Source organism: Pipistrellus hanaki, assembly GCF_964339955.1.
Source record: "Pipistrellus hanaki genome assembly, chromosome: X".
Classification (NCBI taxonomy): domain Eukaryota; kingdom Metazoa; phylum Chordata; class Mammalia; order Chiroptera; family Vespertilionidae; genus Pipistrellus; species Pipistrellus hanaki.
The window spans coordinates 83,147,136-83,170,520 of record NC_140524.1 but is presented as its reverse complement, the minus strand read 5'-3'; positions in this window follow the sequence as shown (position 1 = coordinate 83,170,520).

The following is a 23,385-nucleotide window of genomic DNA, read 5'->3' as shown; positions in this document are numbered from 1 at the left end:
TTCAGTACCAGAAATCTGCACAAATGTGAAGTGGTACTCACCTATGATGAATAGGCACATTCGTTGTTTCTATCACTACTGAGAGCCATCCTTGACAGCTCTCTGAATTTGCCAGCTGATATAAGAACTATTCATGATTGATTAACTTGCTCAACCCTGTTTCATATGCCCATATGGACAATTTTTTTTCAGTCGTATTATAGTTGTGAGGCTCTCAAAACAGAGAGTGGAATCCTGGATATCCAAAGGAGGCATGGTGGGAATGATTATGACTGTTAGAAGGAAAACCATTTCTAAACTTCCAAGCCCTCAGTTTTGTATGAGTTTAAAGCAGTGATTACAATCTACTACCACTTCAATTACAGTTTTTGTTTTATGTGTTATCATACAAGTGAACAATTTATGTGTAATTGGGCACTATAAAGGAGAGATTGAATAGTCAAATTGGTGAAGTTATAACTCTTGAAACATAAGTAAGACTTTTTTATAGTCTTGAGCCAGAATTTGTTTAGGTGGTACACCTAACAGAAGGAACAATTATATTTAAAGCATCAACTTACTGGAAAACAAATCTAGCCATTATGAATGAATGGGATGATAAAGGCTTGTAGAAAGAATACTGAAGATACTGGGAATTTATACTATCAAAGAGCTTGTGTCATTATAACTCTATTGTATGTTATCCTATAGGCCCCATGGTCAGCAAACTGCAGCTTGTGAGCCACATGGCTACTCTTTGGCCCCTTGAATGTGGCTTTTTCACAGAATACCATGGCCTGGACAAGTCTATTTTGAAGAATTGGTGTTGGAAGAAGTTTAAGTTTAAAATATTTGGCTCTCAAAAGAAATTTCAATCCTTGTACTGTTGATATATGGCTCTCTTGACTAATGAGTTTGCCATCCACTGCTATAGGCCAAGGGATGTCACTGAGGAATTTTAAACAGGTCAGTGAAATGATAAGATCTGCATTTTAGAAAGATCACTCTGTGGTAAGATCAAGGATGTTTCGACAAAAGCAAGACCTTTGAAATGTTATAGCCCTTATGTCTTGCTTAAATTGTAAGTAGAGCAAAGATACATCATACTTTTGTATATACTTGTAGTTATTGAGAAAATGTTATAATAGACATGTTAATCTTTCACAATCATTTATTTTCTATATTTTGTTTTTATTGGTATGCTTTTCATTATGGATTTTTATTCTCTTTTTTTGTCAACTTTTAATTATCATGAAACATAAAGCCTTAAGTTTTATATCCAGCATATACCCAGCCATCTGTTGATAGGCAGGAGAGAGAGATGATATTTATTGACTACTTGCCATTTAATAAGTATTCTGCTAGATGCTTTTAATTTATGACTGACTAACTAATAGTAGGTAAGAAATAGTTAAACAGGAGCAAGAGCTTAGCTGCTCTAGCCAGGGGTAAATAGTTTTACAGAGAATATATGATGGTGTTTACATTCCATCCTGAAGGCATTATAGATTTCATTTTAGACCACAATAAAAAAGTCACCTTTTCTTATCAAAGGCTTAAAAAATTCCTTCAGATGGCACAGCAGATGAAAAATTGTTTCTGTTTAGGTGAACTATTGTATATGGTATGTGTACATAAGACACCAACTTCTTAAAATAGAAAAGAAAAATATTTTTAAAGCCACATAAAGATAAATATATCAGAGGGAAGAATAACATAGAATGAGAATATCATAGAAGAGTCATCAACAGAACATGCTTGAAAAAGACAAGAAACAAAGAATCAAGATTATCATAAAAGAATCTCAGCTTTTAGGTATATTAGGTTAAGAAGAAAATCAATGAAATGTTAACTGAAAGGTATTTACTCTTGCTGTTTGTAAGGCCAGATTAAACTATTTCTCTTTAATAGAGGTTTTACTAGTTTCAACAAATCTTTTTTTGTCTTTATAAATCTGTTTGTTAAACATGCCATTCAAATATTATCCTAAATAGGTAATTGAACTGGCCTGTCCTCATTTGACTTTCAAATCAAGATTTTGATTTCCAGAGGCATGATGTATCATATCTCTCACAGATTTCATACTGATAGGGTAGATTATTTCATATTTTATTTAATTCAGATGGCCATTTTATAAGAAAAATATTTAACCACATTTTCCAGAAAACAATGAAATTCAGAAAGAATTATCATTTTAATCAAAACCACATATCCAGTAAATGGTAGAAATAGGATATAGATATAAAACTGGTTAATTTTAAATCACATGTCCTTTTTTTAATACCAATTTTATCTAGATATATATCATGCCTATGAATGTCCTCTCAAAGTGCTCATATAATTACATGATATTGGTCTGGGAAAGGAATACCTAAATATAAAATAAGATAAGATTAATTATTTCATTTATGAATTCTACAAATGTGCATTGATGCAATCCCCTCAGTTTTTTTTTTTTTACCCAGCCTCCAACCCTCCAACACCCCTCCCATCTGTCGGCTGTGTATACAGTCTGTTTCTATTTTGTTCATTAGATTCCACATATAAATGAAATTATATGATGTTTGTCTTTTTCTGACTGGTTTATTTAACTTAGCATGATACACACCAGATCCATCTTACCATAAAATGTAAGATTTCCTTATTTTTTATGGCCAAGTAGTATTTCACTGTATAAATGTATTATAGAATTGTACACTTTAAATCTATATGACTTTATTAACCAAGGTCTTACCAATAAATTCAATAAAAATTAAAATAAATAAACTAATAACAATAGAAAAACACACACAAATGTGCATTTAGTGCTCATTGTATGCCAGGTTCAATCTAAACAGTTTTTCTGAGATCATGACCAAATGAATATTGGATCCTGTGTCAAAAAGTTGGTGTTTGCCAAGAAGAGGTGGTGGAAGCATGAAGTGTGAAAATGAAGGGTTTTTTAATGTGAGAAATAGAGGCCCGATGCATGAAATTCATGCAAGAGTAGGCCTTAGCAGCCATGGTGGCTGCCTGGATCTCTCCCTCGCAGCCCCCATGGCTGCCTCGATCCCTTGGCTGCAGTCCCAGCTTTGTTCGGTATAATTAGCATTTTAAGCTTTTATTATTATAGATGAAACATAGTGCTTGAAGAGATGAGCCAAAGTACAATGGTTTCTTAGAAACTACAGTTGGCAGATCTTGATGGCAATACAAGTTGTAGCCTTTTGTATATTTCCTTTAATGAATATATTATCTTTGAAGAGAGGATGCATATGGAGGTGCTTGAAGCCTTAGGTTTTGAAATGTCAATGTTGTCTGTGGCCATACCACCCTAAATATGACTAATCTCATCTGAAATGTCAAATTTCTCCAGTTCTCTGTCAGTATACAGTGATGTATTCTTAGAATAATCTTCTTGAATACTTCTGTAGGCCAAAGTAATTACCAAGTCAATCAAGAAACAATATTTCAATGCCTTCTTAAGATGGCATCATGAAAGAAAGAAGCCTGATTTTCTGAGCTTATAAAATACTACAGGCCCAATGCACAAAATTTGGGCAAGAGTAGGCCTTCCTTCCCTCAGCTGCCTGCACTAGCTTCCCTTTGGAACCCGGGACCCCGGCTTCCCTCCGGCCTCATGCAAGTACACAGAACCCAGGCTTCCCTCGCATCCCCAGCTTCCCCCAGAAGGTCATTAGGTATAATTAGCTTATTATGCTTTTATTATTATAGATCCTACTTATGGGTTGCCAAAATTTTTAACTTTTAACATTTTAAAATAATGAATCATTGTTTTCAGTCATTCTGTTTTTACAATGAAATTTTTCAATCATATAAAAAACATGAAATAATCTTGAACATGCGTACACTTTCCATCTAGATTCTAGAATTATAATTTTTCTCTATACACTTTACCACTTATCAAACTATCAATTCATCTTGTTTTTATAATACACTTTTAAGAATGTTTCAGACATCCATACAACTTACCCCTAAACTCTTCAGCATGTTTATTATTTATTAATTTGAGGTCAATTTTTGTTTGGCATTTTTATTACAAGTTTATTCAGATATGATATATGTGCAATAATCTGTGCATATTTAAAATATGCCATCTGATGGCATTCCATTACTGCAGTCAAGATACTGAAGATTATTTTTACCAAAAAAAAGAGAGTCCTCATGCTACTTTGAAAACCATCCCGCCCTCTACAACCCCTAATCTATTTTTGTCACTATGAATTATTTTGTACTTCCTAGAATTTTACATAAATGGAACCATCAGCATGCACCATTTTATCAGTCTACTTTAATTCAACATAATGCTTTTGAGATTCGCCCATGTTGTTATCTTACCAATGGTTTGTTACTTTTTTATTGTGGTGTAGTATTTCACTGTACAAATATACTACAGTTTGTTTATCCATGCTCCTATTGATGGGCAATTGGTCTGTTTCCAGTTTTGAGGCTAAAATTAGTAAAGCTATTATAATCATGCTAGTACTAGACTTTTGCAACAATATGTTTTCATTTTATTGAATAAATAACTAAATGTGTGCTTCTTACAGGGGTCCTCAAACTTTTTAAAGTGGGGGCCAGATCACGGTCCCTCAGAGAGCTGGAGGGCCGGACTATATGAACTACTAATTCCTACTGTAACACCTCGGCTGCGCTCACTGCCCAAAAAACCTGGTGGGCCGGATCAAACTCCTCTGCGGGCCGCATGTGGCCCGCGGGCCGTAGTTTGAAGACCCCTGAGTTAAGATATCTATATCTATATCTATATCTATATCTATATCTATATCTATATCTATATCTATATCTATATCTATATCTATATCTATATCTATATCTCTATCTCTATCTCTATATCTATATCTATATCTATATCATCTATATCTATATCTATATCTATCTATCTATCTATATCTATACCTATATCTATATCACTATCAGAACTCTACAAAAAGTATGCCATTTCACACTCCCAACTGCAGTGTAAGAAACTTCTGGTTGCTCCACATTCTCATCTGCATTTGATACTGCCAGTCTTTTTAATATTAATCACTTGGTTAATTTTGTGGTGGTATCTATTTTGGTTTTAATTTTTAATTACCTAATAATTTTCATGATATCCTACAATGACTAATGATGTTGAGCATTTTTAAAAATATATATTTTATTTATTTTTTTACAGAGAGGAAGGGAGAGAGATAGAGAGCTAGAAATGTCGATGAGAGAGAAACATCAACCAGCTGCCTCTTGCACACCCCCTACCGGGGATGTGCCCGCAACCAATGTACATGCCCTTGACCGGAATCGAACCTGGGACCTTTCAGTCCACAGACTGACGCTCTACCACTGAGCCATACCGGCTTCGGCATATGTTTAGCATTTTTTGAAGTGTATTTTGGTCATTCATATATCTTCTTTTCTGAAGTGTCAGTTCAAATATTTTGTTCATGTAATAATATTATTGTATACTAGAGGCCCGGTGCATGAAATTTGTGCATGGGGTATGTGTGTGTGGGGGGGGGATCCCTCAGTCCAGCCTGCACCTTCGCCAATCTGGGATCCCTCTCACAATCCAGACTGCTGGCTCCTACCTGCTCACCTGCCTGCCTTCCTGATTGCCCCTAACCACTTCTGCCTGCCAGCTTGATCAACCCCTAACCATTGCCCTCCCAGCCTGATTGATGTCTAACTGCCCCCCCTGCCAGCCTGTTTGCCTCTAACTTCCCTCCTCTGCAGGCCCAGTCTCCCCCCCCCCCCAGCTGCCCTCCCCTGCTGGCCATCTTGTGGTGGCCATCTTGTGTCCCCATGGGGGCAGGATCTTTGATCACATTGGGGAAGCTATCTTGATCTTGTGTGTTGGAGTGATGGTCAATCTGAATATTACTCTTTTATTATATAGTATAGAGGCCTGGTGCATGGGTGGGGGCCAGCTGATTTTCCCTGAAGGGTGTCCCGGATCAGGGTGGGGGTTCCCTTGGGGTGTAGGGCAGCCTGGGTGAGGGGTCTGTGGTGGTTTGCAGGCCAGCCATGCCCCCCAGCAACCCAAGCGGAGGCCCTGGTATCTGGGATATATTTAGCTTCTACCATTGAAACTTTGTAGCCTGGAGTGGAGGCCTAGGCTGAGCAGAGTAGGTGGAAAGCTTGGCTTCCTGTTTCACCAGGGAAAACCCTAGCCTTCTCTCTCTAGCTCTGTGGCTGCCACCATTTTTCTTGGGATTTATCCTCTATAATTGAAACTTTGTATCTTTGAGTAGAGTCCTGGGACAGCCAGAGTGTGTGGAAAGCTTGGCTTCCTTCATTGCCTGGAATACTCAAGCCTTCCTCCTGCTCTCTGTGGCTGCAGCCATCTTGGTTGGGGTTAATTTGTATAATTGCTCTGATTGGCTGGTGCGTGTGGTTGGTGGGCATGGCTGGTGGGTGTAGAGGAGTGATGGTTAATTTGCATATTACTCTTTATTAGGTATATATCTTAATTACTGATTTATAGGACTTCTTTGTATATTATGGCTATCACTGATTTAAGACATATCTGCTTGCTGACTATTTTCACCAAGTCCATTCATTTCATTAACAGTATCTTTTGATGAATAGAGGTTTTTAATTTTCTAATTTAAAAAGTTTCTATTATTTTAAAATTTTACATTTATCTTCTTCTATGTTCTAAAAAAACATTTTCAATAACTCAGTCATGAAAATATTATCCTATATTTTCTCACCAAGGATTGCCAGCAAACATCAGAAGTTTAAAGAGGCAATGAAGAATTCTCCCTTAGAGCCCTCAGAGAAGGCACAGCATTGCTAAAATTACAATTTCACACTTCTAGACTCCATACATGAGGCAATGAATTTCTTTTTTTTAAAAAAATATATATTTTATTGATTTTGTACAGAGAGAAAGGGAGAGAGATAGAGAGTTAGAAACATCGATGAGAGAGAGTCATCGATCAGCTGCCTCTTGCACACCCCCAACTGGGGATATGCCCGCAACCAAGGTACATGCCCTTGACCAGAATCGAACCCAGGACCCTTCAGTCCCCAAGCCGACGCTCTATCCATTGAGCCAAACCGGTTTCGGCGAGGCAATGAATTTCTATAATAAGAGAGAGAGAGATCTACTTGTTCCACTTATTTATGCATTCATTGGTTGATTATTGCATGTGTCCTGATCATGGATCAAACCTGCAACCTTAGTGTATCTCAGTGACTCTATAACCACGTGAGCTACCCTGACAAGGATCTTTTAAAATGCCTAAGAGGAATAATCGGTGCATTTATTATAATTAATGCTAAATTTCACAGGTGCCATTTACAACATTATTGTGAATGACAATCCTCACTGTTGAAGTAATTTTATTTTTGTTTTCTTCCCTGCCTTCCTCTTCCAATTCTATTGCTAATTCCATCCTTACTCTTTAAAATTAATTCTTTTAATGTAATTATTTTAACTGGGACATCTTTTCTTAATAGGAATTCTATTCATTATTTTTTCTATCAACATTTTCTTTCTCAAATATTAATTTTTCTTTTTAGCCACTATTTCGTTATATGATGTATTTTAGTTCAGCCTGTTTTTTTTGTGCTTATATTATCAATTTATTTTCATTTCCAATCTATTGTGTTCTAAGAAGAGAAAGTTAAAAACTGTATTGTAGAATACTTGAAAAAATGGTGTATGAAAATATAGTAGTTAAATGATAACATTGATTTACGGAAATGCAATAAAAAATAAATTGACATTCATGTTATCTAAGATATGGTAATAGTGGAAATTCACAGGAATCTCAGTTCCATCCAAGTATTAGGGATCATTAAAATATTAAGTAAATATGTCATATTAAAATATTAAGTAAAGCCCTAAATAGTTTGGCTCAGTGGATAGAATGTCAGCCTGCAAACTGAAGGGTCCCAAGTCCAATTCCAGTCAAGGGCATGTACTTTAGTCATAGGTGCATCCCCAGTAGGAAGTGTGCAGAAGGTAGCTGATCAATGTTTCTCTCTCATCGATGTTTCTAACTCCCCGTCCCTCTCCCTTCCTCTCTGTAAAAAATCAATAAAATATATTTTTAAAACATATTAAGTAAATATGTCATATTTTCCAAGCACTACCATTCTGTTCCTTGGGTGAAGTTAAAGGTGAACTCTTTTTTTAATTTTTAATTTTATTATTTCTTAATCCTCACCTGAGGATATTTTTTTAAAATATATTTTATTGTTTTTGTACAAAGAGGAAGGGAGAGAGATAACGAGTTAGAAACATCGAAGAGAGTCATCGATCAGCTGTCTCTTGCACACCCCCTACTGGAGATGTGCCCACAACCAAGGTACATGCCCTTGACCGGAATCGAACCCGGGACCCTTCAGTCCCCAAGCCGATGCTCTATCCATTGAGCCAAACCGGTTTCGGCATCACCTGAGGATATTTTTATCGATTTTAGAGAAAAGAGAAGGAAGAGACACAGAGTGACAGAAACATTGATTGGTTGCCTCCTGTACATATTCAACCAGAGATCAAACCTACAACCTGGGTATATACTTTGATAGGGAATTGAATCTGTGACCCTTTGATGCTCAGGAGGACACTCCAACCAACTGAGCCACACTGGCCAAGGCTAAGGTCATTTTTAAAATCATGAATTTCACTCAAAATATAGGTGCCAGTATAATTAACCCACTTATTTTCTAATAACCCAGATATTATCGAGCTTTACAATCTTGGATCTAGGTGAGATTTTTTTGTCATAACTCTAATTTTGTCTTTACAGTATGAAAAAGCAGATGGTTTATTTTTCCCCCAGTAGTGATAATAGAGAAGCAATGGATAGTTTGTGGTGATATTATTTGTTTCCTCTTATAACATCACCATTTTTAGATTGTTTCCAGAATGCCTGGTTATTGGAATAATTATCATTGTTGATTATTATTTTTAATAGACTTATTAAGCTTTCCAAAAATCAATTTCAATGTTTCTGGTGAGCTTTGGATTTTCAAAGACTGACTGCCATGAACACATACACATACACACACAGAAACACGTGCATGTATGCACACACAGGCATACATACAGCTAACAATACATACAGTTAGCTAAGAAAACCATAATTTTTAGAACTGAGGAAGACATACCAAGCAGAAGTAAAACAGTATACATCACTGCAGCTTTCTTTGTCCCCTAGAATCCTTAAAGCAAGCATTTGATTGTGTAGAATAATATCCACAGAGGGTTATGCCCTACTTACAGGAGCTTTTTCTTGCTTTCTTCATTCAGAAGTAAAGAAGAAAATACCCTTTATATGAAATATTAACATTCTTTGGGGACCTGGAATCTTTTTATTCTCCAGCCAAACTTAGCATCAGCAAAACTACATTCCCTAGGAAGCTAAGTGTCCAGATGTGCAGTCATACTGTCCAGTGAAATGTCAGGCCATATTTGGCAATAAACCAAACAATATATCTTCAGGTTTCCAATATTCCAGAAATGCAGTTATATCGCAACTAGTTAATGATTTAAAAATTTAATAGCATATTTTCTCCTTGATTTTAGGGTGACATAAAAACATAACTAACTTGGGAAAATACTGTTTTATAGAAGCAGAAAATCCTCGAGATTATAGAATATTTGCATTGTTCACTACACTCAGTGAAAGGAGGCATTAAATAAAATGACAGAAAAGCATATGAAGAAACTTGAAAGGTAATTAATATTGGTTCTTTAAAGTATTACATTTTATAAGTTGTTATGCAATAATAACACACACACACTATATATATATATATATATATATATATATATATATATATATATATATAACTTACTAAATATTTATATGAAGAGAGATAGGCAGATAGACAGAGAGGAGAGATATGGGGGGAAAGAGAGAAGGCAAGTGCAAGAGAGAGAAGATTTTTGGAAAATTAATATTGTATATTACTTAAAAAAGAGGAATATATTGGACAAGGACATTTTTTAAAAATCATATGTTAATAATCCTATGTCTGTTTTAATCCAGGAGATCAGAGAGCACTGTAAAAACCAATAGTGTGACTATTACTTAAACATCCCTAATGACAAACTCACAACTCTATAACAAAATAATTAAACATCCCTAATGACAAACTCACAACTCTATAACAAAATAATTCCATATGGTTTCCAATGAAAGATGTTTCATAACCCAAAATATCCATGTGGGAGAAGTAAAATGAACAGTTATACTGCCTCCAACCTTAGAAAGCATTTAATTCAACCATTCATTTTAAAAAATCAGGTGAAGAAATTAAGAAGCATTCATGGTTTTCCATCTAAGTCACATGTGTCAAACACAAGGCCCGCGGGCCAAATCCAGCCCTCCAGGCCTTGCAATGTGGCCCGCACCGCGCTGTCATCACTGCACTCCGCTGTCAGTTTATGACATTGTCAGTTTATGACTGTTCAGTAAACCATTCGGCCCGCGATTTAGGCTGGATTTTAGATTTTGGCCCCTTCTCTGATTGAGTTTGACACCCCTAATAATAATTCACTATTAAATAAGTTTGGACTGTGTAACAACTCCATCAATCTCACTCAAAACACATTTTTAGCAAATTTTAGGTCAGTTTGCATATAGAAGGCAAGAACATTTCCATGTGAAATATACTATGTACAAATATCCTGAATATAAGATATATAAAAATACTTGCTATTTAGTGTTTTATATTTTTAACAGAGCTAAATTTATATTATAAAAACATGCCAATATTTTGTCTAGGTGGAATAAAAATAATCTGAAACACATTTACTATAATATTATCAGAAAAAACTTTATTATATAATAAGTATGTAAATTTCAGTAAAATTATAATGGAAAAACAAACATAAAAGGCCAAATTGGTACTATTGCCTTACTCATTAATGTTAGTAAATATTAACATGTTTTTTTCCCTGCTTTTGCATTTCTACCTTATAAAATAGACCTATTGTTATCACAGTTAGTTATTTTTTTAAGCGTTTCTACTGATGAAAAAAAAACAAAATCCCAGGAGTATGATTATATTTGAATTTGTTTTGTGTCTGAAGTACTGAGGATTCCTACTCCCTTGTAAAAAAAATCATACTCTTAAAAACTTGTGGGCTGCAAATTTTCTCATTTTTGCCACATCCATTATACAGAGCAAATGTAGGAATTACTAATAGGTAGGTTGGAAGATGATAGATACACTGATGGATGATAGATAGAAGATAGATAGATAGATAGATAGATAGATAGATAGATAGATAGATAGATAGATAGATGATAGATAGTTCGCTTCAAAATAATCTTATTTGAACCAAACCATCAGAAGACAGACTACTATTGCAGATAAGATAAAGTAATACAATTTGCAGATATATGACAATACTGTCACAGTGATGCATCCTATTGCTAAGCAGAAATCCTCTATTATATTTAAAACCGTATTTTTTAGTCCTTTTAATATCTTGATATTCTGTAAAGGCTTTTCTCCTCATTAAAGTCTATGTGATAAGAAAATTATAAAGCTTTAAAATATATTTCCTTGGATATATCAATTTTTGTATAAATATATAATTAAGGAGTTAAATAGGAAATTTTTATTTAAAATTCCACAAAGAGAAACTCAATCAGCATTATGGCTCATTGCAGTTGGCTAATACTTTTTATTTGGCAAAGCATAAATTTGATGGACACTAAATCTTCTAAAACAGACTTTGTTTTTTATATCATAAGATTTCAATACATTTCTATTCATAAAGTAGTAAAAGACACATTAATTGCATTTTCTAATGACAATATATTGAAACATGTTACCAGTACTAGTCACTGCAGAAACTTTTCAAAATTAGAACAGGGAAAGTTTTAGCTGTACATGTAACTATATGCTATGTTTTTCCTCTTTGATAGGGTGTTTTGCAATTTTATTAGACTGGAAGATATAATAATTAACTTTATTAAGTATGAAAATTAATGAATTTGAATTTAGAACTCTTTTTTACTTTCTATTAATTCTTTCATGGTTTATTTCTTTGAATGCTCCTCTGTTCTATCTGTGGTTTTCAGTTACTTTATTTCTTACCACAAGAGCTGCAGATATCTTATAACAAATACATGTGGCTGTCCTCTAGGAGATAAAAAGTCTTTCCAAACTCAGATACATGTGTTCTCATACCTCTCCCATTTTCAACATGTTTTAGCCTGTCTTCTATAAACTGCATTTGATTCTTCATGTTTATGCCTCAAGTGGACTTTCTGTTTGAATATCCATTATAGTTTTGTCCTTCAAATGATGTTCTTTCATTAATTCATATATTTATTTAAATTCCATTATTATTTTCTTTAAATTTACATCTATTCATTGATTCCCATAACCTACCAGATACAGAACAAACCAAGAAGATCAACAACAAGCAGGGCAGAAACAATTGTTACTCACATGGCACTTTGGCAAGAGTCATTTTACAAAAATATAATTTTTTAATATAAATCATAATATGTGTTATGAAAAAAACAACAGAGAAAACTAAGAGTATAATGTTGGATAATAATTAAAGTCTAAAAGGGAAGAAAACCCTTCACTATAAGATAATATTTAGATAAATATATAAGTAGTAGGAAATAACCACAGCTGAGAAGTAAAAAAAAAAAAAAAAAAAAAAAGGTAGAAATCCAGTTGAAGGAAAAAAACACATTACAAACCTCTGTCAGGCACAAACATGTTAGGGAAAATAAAAATTGGTAATGTGTCTGGAGCATAGTTGGGGGCTGCAGGACAGAATAGCAAGATATGTGGCTGAAAAAAGTGTTCAATAGTCAGATCATGTAGGATTTGTAGGCTGTATTCTACATTTTGTATTTTATTGATAAAAAGATATAGCAGTGCAAAGTTATATATTGCAGTTGGTATTCTTTAGATTCATTCATGCTTTGTTTCAAAACTGTGATCTCACAGAAATTGCCATTCTAATGAGGATGTTAGTTATAAAACTAGCTAAATGGCTCTCAGGATCCAAGCTTGAGTCACTTGCTTTGATCTTTATTTATTAGAGAATAAAGGTCAGATAGTTATTAAATAAGCTTCAAGCAATGTTGCTAATAGCAAGATTAATATGAATGTCTCAGTGATTTTATTGGAAGTTACCATTTATAACAGCATGCATAAATTGAAAAACTGTGAATAGAGATTTTTTAAGTTTACATAATTTGTACAGAAAATGATTAAGCCTTAAAAATATAAAAATGAACAGATTGTAGCATACTCATGGTGAGAAACTCAAAGCTTTCCCACAAAAATCAGGTATAAGGGAAAGATGGATGTTCCTTTTTAAAACTGTTCAACTAATACAATAAGGAAAAAAAAATAAGGAAAGGAAAGAAAAGAAAAGGAAGGCAAAGAAAAGGTATATATACAAGGAAGAAATAATGTGTCTTTTTCACAAATGACATCATCTATGTTGAGGATCTGAAATAATCAACAACTATAAAACCTTTCCCAGAACTAATAGAGATTATAGGAAGGTTGAAGTATACAAAGTTAATATGCAGAAGTCAGTTCTCTTATACCAACAATGACAGTAGATTTTTAAATTTGAAGAACAACACCATTTAAATTAACACACACTCAATAATAAAATATTTAGGTTTAAATAAAACACAATACATACAAGATCTATATGAGGGAAATTACAAAAATTTGATGAACAAAATCAAAGAAGAATTAAATAAATGGAGAAATATTACACATTCATGAAAAGGAAGACTCAATATTATCAAGATATCAATTTATCTCAAGTTAATATATAAATTAACACAATTCCAATAAAAATACCTGTCAGTTTCTTTGTGGATATCAATAAATTGTTAATAAAGTTTATATGAAGAGACAAAAGACCCAGAAACTAACAAAATATTGATGTAGAACAAAATTGGAGGACAGACTTAAAGACAGTATAGAGTTACAGTAATCAAGGTAGTGTGTCATTGACAAATAATAGACATATAGATCAATGGAACAGAATATGCAGCTCAGAAATAGACACACATGTGTATAAGAAAATGATCTTTGACAAAGGAGAAAAGGCAACACAATAGAGTAAAGATAGTCTTTTTAACAAATGGTGCTGGAAAAACTGGACATACACATATAAAAAATGAATCTAGATATATAGATATATACCTGATACCCTTCACAAACAATTAAGTCATAGACCTAAATGTAAAATGCAAAACTATAAAAGTCCTAGAAGATAACATAGGAAAACTTCCATATAACCTTGGGTCCACTGATGAATGTTTAGATACAACACCAATGACATCATCAATAAAATATATAGTTGATAATCTGGACTTTATTACAATTATAACCTTTTTTTTCTGTAAAAGGCAATATCAAAAGAACTAGGAGATAAGCCATAGAATGGGAGAAAATGTTTTCAAAAGGCACATTTGGTAAAAGACTGCTTTCTAGAATATACTATGAACACTTGACACTGAGTAATAAGAAAAAAATGCAATTAAAATATGAGCCAAAGACTTTAACAGACACTAAGGAATATAAACAAATGGCAAATAATAGAAAAATATTCTGCATATCATATGTTACTAGGGAAATTAAAATTAAAGCAACAATTGCATATAACTACTTACCTATAAGAATGGCCAAGATCTAGAACACTGACAACATCAAATTATCTCCAGGATGTGGATCAACAAGTATAAATACAAAATGGTACAGCTACTTTGGAAGATAGTTTGGCAATTTCTTACAAAACTAAACATCCTTTTATCTTATGATCCAGCAGTCACACTCCTTGGTATCCCCAAATTTGAAAACTCATGATTACATAAAAACCTGTACAAGGATGTTTACAGTATCTTGGTTCATAATTGCCCAAACTTGGAAGCAACCACAATGTACATAGTAAGTACTAATAAATGGATAAATAAACTGTGCTATATCCAGAAAATAAAATATTCAGTGATAAAAGGAAATTTGCTAAAAGACTACTCCCCTAAAGTCTTAGAACTAAACAACAAATTTACTAAAGTTGCAGGATAAAAAATAAACATACATAAATCAGTTATATTTCTATATACTAACAACAAAACATCTGAAAAAGTACAGAAGAGAGTTCATTCAAAACAGCATAAAAATATACTTACAAATAAGTTTATCCAAAGTTGTGAAAGAATCATACACTGAAAACTACAAAATATGGTGAAGTAAATATAAGGAGATACAAACAAGTTGAAAGATTTTCTATGCCCGTGGATGAGAAGAATGAATATTGTTAAAATGTTCATAATACCCATAATCATCTATAGATTCAATGTTATTCTTATAAAAATGCCAATGGCATTTTTAAAAGAAATAGAAAAAAACAATCCTAAAAATTTGTGTAGAACTACCAAAGACTATGTCAAAGCAAACCTGAAAAATGACAACAAACTCAGAAATATCACACTTCCTAATTTTTAAGCTACATTCTAAAACTACAGTCATCAAAGCTGTGTGGTTCTGTAAGATGAAAAATACATGTAGAGATGCTGCCCACGGCCAGCTGGAGCCTGCAGCTGTCACCCACAACCTTACAGGGAGCCAGCAGCCACTGCCCAAGACCACGCATAAGCATGAATAGCCAGCAGATGCCACCTGTGACCATGCAGGTAACCAGTAGCCAATGTCCACAACCTTGCACATGTGCAGCGAGCCAGCAGCCACCACCTGCAACAACACAGGGAGCCATCAGCCACCCCAAAACCCCTTGCAAGCAGCTGGTGACCACCTGGAGAGTAGCCACCACCCATGGCCATCCAAGGAGCAGCTCTCACCTGTGACTGCCCAAGGAGCAGCTGCAACTGCACAAGGAGCAGCTGCCGACCTGTCACCATGAGAGGATCAGTCACCTCCCACAACTTTGTGACCACTACAAGGCCCTCTGCTATAGCCTCAGGCTCTGTACAATTCAACTCATAAATCCTTCAGTGAGAGCAAAAATGGGGAAACAGAAGAACCCCCAAAGGAAAGAAAAGAGGAATCATCTGAAAAGAAACTAAATGAAATGGAGGCATGCAATATGTCAGAAAAAGAATTCAGACTAAGGGTCATGCAGTTTATAAATCAGATGAATGGGAAAATTAACAACCTATGTTAAGAACCAAAAAGAAATAGTGATATCCTATCTAATAAAGAGGTGATATGCTAATCGACACTCACACTGTCACAAAGATGGCAGCACCCACAGCCGATAAGGAGGAAATATGCTAATTGACTGCCCCGCCCTCAAAGATGGTGGCACACACGGCCAATAAGTAGGGTATATGCTATTTGAATGCCCCAGCCACAAAGATAGTGAGGCCCACAGCCACTATATGGCAGCACCCAATCCCCTTAGCCCCACCAGGGCCTTGCCATGCTACCTGCCTCTGGAGTTCCTTAGTCCCCTCAGCCCCCCCAGCTGCCCAAGGCCAGGACAGGCAAGCCTCGGATGGCAGCTTCCCAGCCACCCAGGACTACCCAAAATTTAGGTAAGCAGGGCCAGCTGAGGCTTGTGCTGCCAGAAGTGGCAGCAGTAGAGGTGTGATGGGGCGTCACCTTCCCTGATTGTTGAGTTGCCTCCCACCCCTGAGGGATCCTGGACTCTGAGAAAGTGCAGGCCAAACTGAGGGACCTCCCCGCCCCTGTGAGAGCATTAATTTTCATGCAGCAGGCCTCTAGTCCTAATATATAAAAACCCAGGATCTGTAATGATGGAATGGATGACTAGATCCCCCAGCCCTCAGGCTCCATTGATCAAGGAATTGCTAATGGGGGAGGAACAGGGGTCCTTTAGCCACTGATGAATCCTTGGCAGCAGAGACTAATGAGGTGAGCAGGTGGGTGGAAGGAAGACCACTTGGTCTCTCCTCCTGGCCCTCAGACCCCAATCGGTGATGGAGGCAGGGTAGAACTGGGAACTGGCTCCCTTAGTAGTCCTGCAGAGTCAATCTCCAGAGAACAGGCCAGTCACCAATAGACCAGTGCAGCCAGCGTGATCCTGACATCGCTGCAGGTCTCCTGGAACTTGGCCTCAGGCACTGAAGACACTTCCCATCCCTAGATACTCCACAAGAAAAAAAGGATATCATCAGCAGCACCAGGGATGACCAGCGGTTACTGCTTTCCTCACGTTTCCTCCAGGTCACCTGCTTTGCTACAGATGAAGTGTGCATACTGCACACGGAAGGAGATGTGAATAGATAGCACACAGGCAATTAATTTTAAAAGATTTTGGACCAATCATTTCTCTTATTGGCCTGTTGGTTTGTTCCTCTCTAAGTATTTCCTCAACAACCTCACAAAAAGAGCAGATACTAATATAAATAGTCCATTAAGCCTAATTAAAGCCATTAAAATTAATTTTGTTTGGAGATTTATTAAGAAATTTAGGACTCCAATTGAGAGACCATTGACACACACTGGGGAATCACTCAGTAGAGCCCTGAAATGACTGCTGCTGGGGGCTGTTACACAGTGGCTGCCCCCCACCCTGCTGGCCTGGCACTTGCTCTGAGGGGCTCTAGCACTCTTACTGCTCAGCTCATCATCACAGCTGAACCTCCAACCCCTTCAGGTTGTGAGAGGAGAATAAGAGGGTGTGATCTGTGAAGGCCAAACTGGGAAACATTTTCACAAGAAATCCGATCCCGCCATCATTTTTATGATGTGGTTTGTAAATCATTAAGTCCCCCCACCCCCTTAAAATATATCTTCAGGAAATGCCCACTACTAGGGCGTGAATGAGGTGCAGAGCCATTAGATGTATGTATTCTGTGCATTTTGGGGTCTCCTTGGAGTGTATGTCCCCTGGAGGGTAAATACTAGGCTTCTGGGAGGCCTCAGACTATTGTCTGAACTTATAGCTCCCACAATGTGTGAAGGCAGGAAAACAAGCTGTGAAATTTGCATCCCATCCCAAGGTGTTGCAGAGTGTCACACAAAGATAAACAGGTGGAATTGTGATGGCACCTCAGCTGACTGAGATGGGAGAGTGCCCTGAATCCCTGGGCCTCTGTGATTGTAGTAGTCCTCACATGGGCAGAGAGAGACAGAAGGAGGACATGAGGAAGTGTGAGGGGCTTGGCTGTTATTGCTGAATGAAGGGGCTGAATGCGGATCCAGTGGTTCTCCTGAGCCACTGGGCAGAGTCGCGCCTGCCACACCCAGTGCTGCTTCTGTATCCACACCAACAGAACTGCAAGTCCATCAGTGTGCACTGATGTCAGCCCATGTGTGTGGTCCTTCAATACTGGAGGATGGAAACTGTCCCCCAAGGAGATGCGGTCAGAGGCTCTGTGGCCAATGAGTGAGCAAGTGGAGAGTAAATGGTGGGGAGGGTGAGGCCAGCAGTTCAGAAAGTGAGGTGCACTCAAGAATACCAGGGGGGATACTGAGCAATGCAGGAACATGGGAGCTGAACAGGCAGACAGTAGTACTGCAAGAGAGGGGAGGTGGTGGCAGAGGGCAGCTGGAGCAGTAAAACCCCTGTGGACTCAGCCAACACCAGGCCTGGGTATCACAGGTATTGTGGTCAGAGTGGGTCAGCTTAGTGAACCCTCTACTTTACCTCTCACACACTATGCAAGACTGTGGCAAGCAGGGAGCCTTCTGGTCCATGCTCATTGGAACGCTGGCAGGACCCATCCTGGGGACTGTCTGACTAGGAGCCCAGATGCATGCTGGCTGTGGACAGAGACCCGCTGGTGTTCTAGAGGCCACCCCGGCTCCTTGCAATGGCTTCTCCAGTCCCCAAGGGGGCTTCTACCCATGGCTACCGTGACAGATCACGACAGGCCCCAGGGAGCCACAGGAGCCAAATCCTAGCTCCCTGGATGGACTGTTAGGAGCAGCCACAACCTCTGCCACACTGAAGGGAAAACATTCACATGAGGCAAGATATCGAAGCCACTGGGGTCTGCCCACCATGGACATCATCACCCTGGATCCTGTCACAGTGTTGCCTAGATCATAAATGTTGGAAAACGTGTGACTCCTGCAAACTGTTTGTTTGAGAAGACAATGGGTCCATTCTCCATGATCCACACAGGCAGTTGTAAGATCTCTCAAGAGGCCTTGTAGAAGATGTCTTGCTTGGTGGTCTAGAGATGCAGATCTTTTTGTCAATGTGAAATGGTCCAAGTCTAGCATGTCAGACACAGTGGCCCTGGGGAGTCATTGGTAGAAATTCTGTCACCTGGGAACCCACAGAAAGACTTTTCAGGGCTAGAGAAAGTGCTGGAGATGTTCTCCAAATGAGCGTGTGACAATATGGCTATAGACAAGTTCCTATCAATAATGACTTTAAATATAAATGGACTAAATGCTACAATCAAAAGTCATCAAATGGCTGAATGGATAAGAAAACATGACCCATGTATTTGCTGTCTACTAGAGACCTACCTTAGAAGAAGAGACTCACATAGACTGAAAGTGAAGGAATAGGAAATATCTTTCAGAAAAATGAAAATGAATAAAAAAACTGGGGTAGCAATACTTATATCTGGCAAAATAGACCTCAAAGTGAAGACCATAACAAGAGATAAGAAAGTCCACTTCATAATACTGAAAAAATTGATACAAGAAGAGGATATAACTTTGGTATACATATATGCACCCAATGTAGGATTACCCAAATACAAAAACAAAACAAAACAAAACAAACAAACAAACAAAAACAAAAAACCCTCCCGGAAGACATCAAGGGAGAGATAGATAGCAACACATTCATAGTAGAGGACTTTAATACTCCACTGACATCACTAGTTAAATCCTCATGACAAAAAATCAGCAAAGAAATAGCAATCCTAAATGACTCACTAGATCAGATAGACTTAATTGACATCTTCAGAACATTTCATCCTAAAGATACAGAATATGCATTCTTTTCAAGTGCACATGGGATATTTTCAAAGATATATCACATATTGGGTCACAGGTAAAGTCTCTTCAAATTCAAGGAGATAGAAATCATATCAAGAATCTTCTCAAATCATAATGGCATAAAATTAGAAATCAACTACAATAAAACATTTGGAAAACACACACACACACACACACACACACACACACACAAACACCTGGAAGCTAAACAGCATGCTATTAAACAATGATTGGGTTACCAAAGAAATCAAATAAGAAATAAAAAGCATCATGGCAACAAATGACAATGAAAACACAACAATTCAAAATGTATGGGACAAAATGAAAGAAATGAAAGAAATCTTGAGAGGGAAGTTCATAGCTCTCTATAGGCTTATCTCAAAAAACAAGAAACAATGGTAATAAATTATCTAATCCTACAACTCAAAGAGTTAGAAAGAGAGCAACAAGAAAAGCCCAGCATAAGCAGAAGGAAGGAAACAATAAAGAACAGAGTGGAGATAAATGGCATAGAGACTAATAATAATAATAATAATAATAATAATAATAACAATACAAAAGATGAACAAAACCAAGAGCTGGTTCTTTACAAGGATAAACAAGATTGATGAACCTTTAGCCATGCTCACCAAGAAGCAAAGAGACAGGATCTAAATAAAGAAAATAAGAAATGAAATAGGCAAAATAACTATAGACCCTATAGCCAGGACCAGTTTGGCTCAGTGGATGGAGCGTTGGCCTGCAGACTGAAAGGTCCCGGGTTCGATTCCTGGCAAGGGCATGTACCTTGGTTGCGGGCACATCCCGAGTAGGGGGTGTGCAAGAGGCAGCTGATCAATGATTCTCTCTCATTGATGTTTCTAACTCTCTATCCCTCTCTCTTACTCTCTGTGAAAAATCAATAAAATATATTTAAAAAACAACAATAACAACAACAACAAAAAAACTATAGACCCTATAGAAATTCAAAGGATTGTAAAAAAAAAATGCTATAAACAACTCTACTCCAACAAACTAAAGAACCTAGAGAAAATTGACATATTGCTAGAAAAATACAACCTCTCAAAACTCAATCAAGAAGAATCTAAAAATCTCAACATGCCGATAATTAAGGAGGAAATCTAAGCAATCATCAAAAAACTTCCAACAAACAGGGCCAGACAGCTTCACAGGAGATTTTTACCAAACATTCAAAGAAGAACTAAAACCTATCCTTCTCAGACTATTCCAAAAAAATTCAAGAGGAAGGCCCACTTTCTAGCTCTTCCTATGAATCCAGCATTATCACAATCTCAAAACCAGGTATAGATACTACAAAGAAAGAGAATTATAAGCCAATATGCTGATGAACATGGATGTTAAAATCCTTAACAAAATTCTAGCAAATCGGATCCAGCATTGGATTAGAAAGATCAGAAACTGTGAACAAGTGGGACTTATCCCAGAGATGCAAGCCTGGTACAATATCAGCAAATCAATGAATCTGATACATCACATAAAAAAATTGAGAGACAAAATCACATAATCATATCAATTGAGGCAGAAAAGGCATTTAACAAAATCTAACACCCCTTCCTCATTAAAACTCTCGAGCAAAGAGACAATAGAGGGATCATACCTCAACATAGTAAAAGCATTGTATGACAAAACTACAGCAAACATTATACTCAATTGCCAAAACTGGTTTGGCTCAGTGGTAGAGCGTTTGTCTGTGGACTGAAAGGTCCCAGGTTCGATTCTGGTCAAGGGCATGTACCTTGGTTGTGGGCACATCCCCCGTAGGGGGTGTGCAAGAGGCAGCTGGTCAATGTGACTCTCTCATCAACGTTTCTAGCTCTCTATCTCTCTCCCTTCCTCTCTGTAAAAAAAATCAATAAAATATATTAAAAAAACAAAACAAAAACAAAAACAAAAACATTATACTCAATGAGTAAAAACTAAAACCATTTCCCCTAAGTACAGGAACAAGACAGGGATGCCCACTTTCACCAGTCTTGTTTGACATAGTATTTGAAATAAGAGCCATAGTAATCAGACAAGTAGAAGAAATAAAAGTAATCCACATTGGAAAAGAAGTAAAATTGTCCTTATCCGCAGATGACATAGTATTGTACTTAGAAAACCCTAAATACTCCATTAAAAACAAAATAAAACAAACAAACAAACAAAAACCTACTAGACTTAATAAATGAATTCAGCAATGTAGCAGGATACAAAATTAATACCCAGAAATCTATGTTTTTTGTTTTTTTTTTTTAATACACCAACGATGAACTCACAGGAAGAGAAAGTAAAAGAAAACCAATCACACTTACCATTACAAAACAAAAATTAAGGTACCTGGGAATAAATTTAACGAAGGAGATAAAGGACCTGTAGTGAGAAAATTATAGGATGCTGAAAAAAGAGATATAGGAAGTCATAAACAAATGGAAGAATATACCATTTTTATGGATTGATAGAATCAACATCATTAAAATATCCATCCTACCCAAAGCAAATTATATATTCAATGAAATCCTATTAAAATACCAATGGTATACTTGAAATATCTAGAACAAACTCTCCAAAAATTCATCTGGAATAAAAACAGACCCTAAATAGCTGCAGTAATTTGAGAAAGAAGAACAAAGTTGGAGGAATCACAATAACAGATGTTAATCTGTATTACAGAGCCATTGTTTTGAAAACTGTCTGGTACTGGCACAACAACAGACATATAGACCAATGGAACAGAACAGAGAACGCAGAAATCAACCCATGATATTATGCTCAATTAATATTTGACAAGGGAGGCAAGAGCATACAGTGGAGTCAAGACAGACTCTTCAATAAATGGTGCTGGGAAAATTAGATGAATACATGAAAGAAAAAAAAAACGGAAACTAGATCATCAATTTACATCATACACAAAAATAAACTCAAAATTAATAAAGGACTTAAACATAAGATGATAAACCATAAAAATCTTAGAAGAAACCATTAGCAGCAAAATAACAATTTGTCCTAGCACTATCTTTACCGATACAGCTATTAGGGAAATGGAAACTAAGAATAAAATCCTATATAATAAAAGAGTAATATGCAAATTGACCATCACTCCAACACACATGGCTGCCACCATGTGGTCAAAGATGGCTGCCCCCATGTGGACACAAGATGGGCACCACAAGATAGCCAGCAGGGGAGAGCAGTTGTGGGTGATCAAGACAGAAGGGGAGGGCAGTTAGGGGTGACTGGGCCAGCAGAGGAGGGCAGTTGGGGGAACCAGGCCTGGAGAGATGGGCAGTTGGGAGGGATCAGGCCTGAAGGGGAGAGAAGTTAGGGTGATCCTGGCCAGCAGGATAGGGCATTTCTGGGCAACCAGACTTGCAAGGGAGGGAAGTTGGGGGGAACCAGGCCTGCAGTGGAGGACAGTTAGGGGTGACCAGGCCTTCAGGGGAGGGCAGTTAGGAGCGACCAAACCTTCAGGGGAGGACAGTTATGGGCAAACAGACTGGC